A 6,514-nucleotide genomic window follows, 5' to 3' on the forward strand; every position below is an offset into this window, starting at 1 on the left:
CAACAGGCAAATTGTTTTCCCATTTTGAAGTTCGGGATATAGGTTATGTCTCGTTCCTCTTGGAAGTAAAACCCTAATCTCCCCATGTAAATCTACTGGCAGTCTTCTGAGGTCTTAATGTGTGACTTCCAACTTCTAAGTATTTGGAAGGAATTTGTATAATATGATCACTCATTCAGAATCCTCAAAAAACAGAGCTATAAAAACACTGACTCATTTTCTTTGCTAGCACATCATATTTATTATCTCAACAAGAATTCAAGACATCATACATGCATGCAGCATACACTGAAACATCTGGCCTGTATCCAAAATAGGCCTTTCAGAAAAACAAGCTCATGTTGATACAATCGTACAGCAGATCATTTGGAGAAGCAACACAAGGTCTCAGTGCCTAGGGAAGACATCATCAAGCTCTTGCTCATATACTGGCATTGGTCACTTAGATGTAGGTCTTTTTCCTGAGCTCATGGCGAGTGCTAGCACTCTCAACAACCCTCAGAGAAACATAAAAAAACCTTCATGAAAAATAAATAGTCCTTACAGATCTAGATCAAAAAAAAAAAAAATACTGCAGTACTACTCAACTCAAATACCTCAAGGATAACGCATCCCCCGAAGTTTCAAAACATTCATGCCTGCTACAGCTTGAAATAGTGGTCGGGCTCTATGAGCCTCACACAAAGATTCCTACTGGATTTTAAAGCAGCACACACTGAGCAGAATACTTTTATTCAAATACATTTCAGCTATTAATGTGAATACTAATGCTGAATTTTTCTGAGTGCCCCAGTCAGGCCTGATCACTGTTTAGCTTCCTGAAGGCTTGGTAAGGACTTCGCAATGCACCAGGAGCCTTTCGGCTGAATTCAGGACTGCCTTTAACCAACAGCCCCGCTAAGTTGCATGCGGAGCTAGCCTGGAAGCTGGTGTTTAGCCTAACAGAAACTCTTTGCATTTACTTTTTAATGCCTGAAAAACTGACTTCTGTACATGTCAGCAAAACATGTTACTTTGCAGTGCTAAGACGAATAACAATTATTCTTGAAACGTTATGTTCTCACTGAAGAAGCATCAGCTGGCTCAGAGGAGGAGGGAACTGGCCTCTGGCTCAAGCAAACAGCAAAGCTCCCAGTAGTGTCACTGGAACTGGGTTAGGTCCTATATACAGAAAGGAGACAAAGTCAGTCACCTTCTGCGAAGCAAAATCGGTGTTAACAAATAATAGTCCTATAGTCAGTTGTGGCAGAGTTTAAAGAGCTATGTAATGACAATTTTGCAAAGGCAGATTCAGAAGAACTAACTGAAAAAAATCATTACAAATATAGACGAGAATTCACTGGGCAGGAGAGAATGTAATTTGAGCTGACCCAGAATTCAAAAGGTACAAGTATGCACCTCTATAAAATGCAAAGGTATTTATACGCCAAAGCAGAGAGTACTAAGAAAAGCAAGAATATGACTTTAAATTACTTTTCCCACTACATCTCCTAAAAGAGATCGTTACTTTGCACATGTCTACATACTGACTTGAAGGCAATTACAAAACACATTCAGTTATTATAGCCATTTTCTTGCTAGCTTACAGCCCTGAAAAATACTGTTTATGTGTGACAGGCCCGACCAGAAGTGTTGCTGTTTGCTGCAGCTCCCTCAAAGCCAGCCAAGCGTAACCGCTCAGTGAGACAGACGTAACATCACCACCCACTGGATGAATTACAGCAGCTTCTCCATTCCAGAACCGAAATGAACCTACCATGAAATGAAATGGAAAGAGCCTCCACCTAAAAGTATCATCGCACTTTTAGAACTCCAAGGTTACTTTCTTGCACTAAAACTGTAACATTCAATTTCATTGACATCGTTTCTTTAAAGAGAGGTAGTTGCTTTCTTTGAAAAAAAACAATGTTCTCAAGAAAAGCTCAGATTTAACTTTAACATCAACTTCTATTGATAAGTTATTGTTACTTATAAAAATACATAGCAGTATTGTATTTTTCTCAAGAAATTCTTTTTAATATTGAAAGAATGCTTTCACCAGATGCACATACCTTAATGGCTGTATTTCTCTGTGTAATATATACTTATATATATCCCTTTTCATATTTAATGATATACTAAAGTATGCTCCCTCAGTGATGTATTATTTCCTTTATTTTCAGAAAGCATTATGCTTTCTTTTAGTTAATAGGATGTATTTTGTCATGACTTGAACAGTTCTTCGTACTACTTTTTGAGCCTAAACATCTAACATCCAATTAATAGTTCCATGAAATACTCATCTCATACAAGTGGGGTGCATATATATATATATATATATATATATATATAAAATACACATGTAAATATATATACACACACATATATATAATATAATATAGACTAGAATTATGGAACATCTTGTTAATTCACAGAATCATAATTATTAGTCAGTGAAGCAACATCCTATAACAAATAACCTTTCAATAAAAGACCGTTTTAAATTAACGAGTGAAATAATCCCAACACCAGATCCCTGTCCAGCAGAATCTACGCTTTAGGAAAGAAGAACAGTCAGAAATGCGCATGGCAACTAGCTTTTGCCCTGCGTTGCGGGATCCTGTCTTCCAAGAGACGGACAGGTTTGGCTTGTTCCTTGTTCCTGGAGGTGCTGTGAGCCACTGGGTGAGGGGCAGCTGCGGGGCCCCGACGGTCAGGAGCGCCACACGGCGTTATCTTGCTTTCCACCTGTTATTCCCATATATCTGTATGCATCTGCGATAGCTGTAGTGTTCTCCAAAGAAATCGTGTTTTGACGGCCTTCCTTCAGCGGCTACAGGCAGCGAAATACAGTGGCAAAGAGATTTTCTCCATCTCCGTGGCCTAAGTGAAGTCTCTCATTCCAAATGCATCAGCCCAGGTCTCCCCTGCTTTCCCGTGTGCCGTGGTGGAGGCAGCTCACGTCTCCGGGCAGAACAGCTTTGCGAGGAGGTTGAGGATCTTCTGGCGCAGGTTCCACTTGTCCCCGATGCGGCGCAGCTGCATGGCGCACTCGGCCACTGCTTCCTGCTCTGCAAAGCACGCCGAGACGGGCCCTCAGCACCAGCAGCGCAGCCCCAGCTCCTCCCGCCCCGCGCCCACACGGTAACTCCAGCAGCCTCTGGGTTTTATTCTTTTAATTTTATTCTGGAGGAGAACTTTTCTGGGTTTAAATTTTTACAAGGGCCGGTAATTTCAGAAAAATTCTTTTTTTTTAATTTTTATTCTAGAAGAGATCTTTTCTAGTTTTAAATTTTTACAAGGGCTGATAATTTCAGCAAAACTTTCCCCCCCCCCCCAGTTTTATTCTAGAGGAGATCTCTCCTGTGTTTAAATTTTTACAACAGATTTTTAAATTGTTTCCTATCAGTTTTTCAAAATTAAAAATCCCCCCCCTCCCCCCGGTTTGGACAGTCGCTCTGTTTCGCTCCCCGGGAGCGGGGCCGCCCTGCCCTGCGCTGCCCTGCGCTCCCCACGCCGCGGGCGCTGGCCGCGGCCCCGGTGCTGGAGCGCGGTCGGGGCGGCGGCGCGGCGGAGACCCTCTCCCCTCCCTCCCCTCCCTCCCCTCCCTCCCCCGCGGGACCCCTCCGGTACCTGCCGGGGCGGCGGGCGGCGCGGCCTTGCGCAGAGTCCTGCCGGGCATCATCGCTGCGGTGCGCTGCGGCGCGGCTCGGTGCTGTACGGTACAGTGCGGCGCGGGCCGGCGCGCGAATGCGGACGGCGCGAGGCGGCTCGCGCCTAAAAGGAGGAGGCGGCGGCGCGGGTTTCCCCCGGCGGTGACGTGAGGCGGCCGCGGGGGAATCCCGGCCCCCCCGCGAGGTGGCCAATGAGCGGGCGGCGCGGGGCGGGGGGGGGAGGGGGAGGGGGAGGAGGAGGGGCGGGCTCGGGCCTGCTGCGAGGGGCGGCCCGGGGCGGCCCGGGGCGGCCGAGGCGGGGCCGCCGCCCGCCCCACGCAGCGCCGCGGGGCTCTCCAGGGCGATGGCGCCCTCGCTGCTGCGCAAACCCGGGCGGGCCCCTGTCGCCCGCCGTTGGCGACCTGAGGCCTCTTGTTGCTGTGCCGCGCTGCGCTGCCCCAGGCGTCGCGGCCCCGACGCGCGCGGCCGGGCGCCCTGGCGGGGTCTGGGGGCGCCGTGGGGACCAAGACGCGACGCTGCCCCGAAGCGAGGCGCTCGCCTTTGGGCGGCTCGTTCCCAGCTTGGGGGGCGCCTTCGCCGCCGCAGGGCGCCGTGCCCGCGGAGAGCCGTCGAGCTCCCGCGCCCGCCCGAAACCGCGGGGGCTGAAGGCCGCCGGCCGGGTACGGCCCGGGCTGGGCGCGCGTTTCAGGCGAGTCCAGGGAGGAGGACCTCATTTTTATTTCAGTTTGAAATGTCTGAAAACCAACACTTACAATTTGCGTCAGGTTACGCTTTTTATGAGGCAGGCGATCCGAATTTGTAAAGTGCCCCCCCCCCCCCAGCTTTGCGCTTCGTGCGCACTTCCAGGAGCGCTGCCGGCGGCGCATGAGTCACCCGCCTGCCTCCCGCCTCTGGGAGAGCTGATCCCCGGTGCGGGGGCGCACAGGGTGGGCTTTTATTTGGGGGGTAAATGAAATGCAGGAAATGAAAACAGGATGACGTAAAGGGAGTGTGGAAGGGCCAGACCTAGCAAAGCCCTGATTTGTGGCTGAAAGACGGTAAATGCCAACAAAACACCATCCCTGGCAGGAGAAGGCACCGCCATGTAGTGTAGACCTGCAGTGGGGCTGTTAAGATGCTCCTTTCCTGCGTGATGACTGATGACCTTAAAGTCTAGTGGGAAGAGGTAGCTTTCGTCGGCTCAGCCCAGCAACCCTTTTCCCAGCATGTGTGCGTCCAGTCTAGGGCAAGCTCCTAGTCAGGCTGAAAACAAGAGCAAACCTCCTGAAACAGGGCTGGGATTTCACTCGCTGCATAATAAATCTCCAAAAACGCTTTGATGACCTTGCAAAAGGCACTGGGCATGGTCCAGCCTTTCCGGTAAGACAAAGCTGGTGTGTGGGAAAGAGGAAGCCGCGCTGAGCGCCCTGCTCTCCCTGCCGAGCTGGCTCACACGCCGGGACTGCAGCCCCGTGGCGCCCCACAGCCAAAACAGCCTGTCCCCAGGCTGCGGTGGGACAGCACGTCGCAGCTTTTATCTCTGCCCGCCACTCAAGAGATGGGCTGTCCAGCACCCATCTGCAACCGCGGGAGAGTCGTTTTTGACTAATGTACTGCTCTGGTTTGCCACTGCGGTGCTGGGTGCAAACGCTGAACCAACAAGTGACTTCTTAGGGTGAGACTTACTAATAAAGGCTCATGGCTAGACGAGTCTTTTGTAGTTACTGTCTTGAAACGGCAGCTCGCTGGCAGCAGGCCATGGGTGGAGCGTGGAGCGATGCTGGTGTCCCTTGGGACATGTGTGCTGTGTTGCAACCTGGGGCCCAGGTGTCAGAGCACCTTCAGCAGCCCACAGAAGAGTCTCTGGTGCCTCTTAGAAAGTTCAAGCAAACAGCCCCGTACAGGTTTTATGTCAAGAGTGATGAAGGGGTTGTTTGCTTAACTCGATTTCTTTTGGATCATTTTTCAGCTGTAAATGCATGTGAACACCCTTGTTTCTAAAGCAGGCCTGTTCAGGGGCAGCTGCCCTTTATCCTGTTACATAAGAAAGTGTTTCTTCATAACAAGTCTGTTGGGTTTCAGAAGGCGGGAAGCCTGATAAACAACTCAGGAGCGTATCAGACCAGATGACGTGTCTCTTCCCTCGCTGTAGGTATGTCATTACGGTCTGGAGCACATGATGCTCAGGGCTGTATCTCACAGCGATAATGTGGGCCGAGAGAAGCTTGAAGGCTGCTCTGTAAATCACTGCAGCTCCTCCGGGGCTCCGGTGCTGGAAGGCCAGGACACTTCCTGAGACCCCCATATGCCCTGTACACACTGCGGTGCCTCGCAAACCGAAGCGCAGAGAATGCTCTCACAAATGCAGGGTGTGGGGAAGAGGGAAGCTCCAGCACATTGCACTGCCGTGCACCTGCATCTTCCTCCCCCGGAAGAAGGAAGCAAGCAGGGGGGCAGGAGCAGCCAGGATGAAGGGCCGTTAGCTGTGACATCTTCTCCTTCCCCCTTTCCTGCACTTAGCCCAAGCACTGCAGTAGACTGGTATGGCAGGTTAGCATATTCCCAGCACGTGGTGTGTTTTCCCTCCCCTTCCCAGGGCTACGTTGGTACTGCAGCAGGAGTCGTCCGAGCGCAGCTCGGGGACTGAGTCGGAGACACAGCGGTGTTGGGACCGACCTGGTTTCACTGACCCCCCCAGGCTACCATCTCTGTGCTTTGCATTTCTTCTTTGCTGTTACCCCAGCTCCTGAGCTGCCACGTGGGGTGGTGCTGGGAAAGCAGAAATGGTTATTTTGCTCATTTAGGCAGACCCAGGGGAAATCTGGGGCTTGTCTCCTTTGTAAATTCATAGACAGATCTAATAGGCAACGTATTTAAGTGAC

General features: G+C 50.6%; 1 long non-coding RNA gene across 1 annotated transcript; it reads right to left on the reverse strand.

Annotated features, from left to right (window-relative positions):
* Nucleotides 1–216: 216 nt before the first annotated feature.
* Nucleotides 217–3,697, reverse strand: LOC136995403 (uncharacterized). The gene is made up of 2 exons (XR_010886983.1): nucleotides 3,613–3,697; nucleotides 217–1,161 (listed from the first exon to the last, which is right to left on the reverse strand). It is a non-coding gene; the product is annotated as an uncharacterized lncRNA (long non-coding RNA).
* Between the last annotated feature and the right edge of the window lie 2,817 nt (nucleotides 3,698–6,514).

The sequence above is a fragment of the Apteryx mantelli genome, chromosome Z (assembly GCF_036417845.1).
Source record: "Apteryx mantelli isolate bAptMan1 chromosome Z, bAptMan1.hap1, whole genome shotgun sequence".
NCBI lineage: Eukaryota > Metazoa > Chordata > Aves > Apterygiformes > Apterygidae > Apteryx > Apteryx mantelli.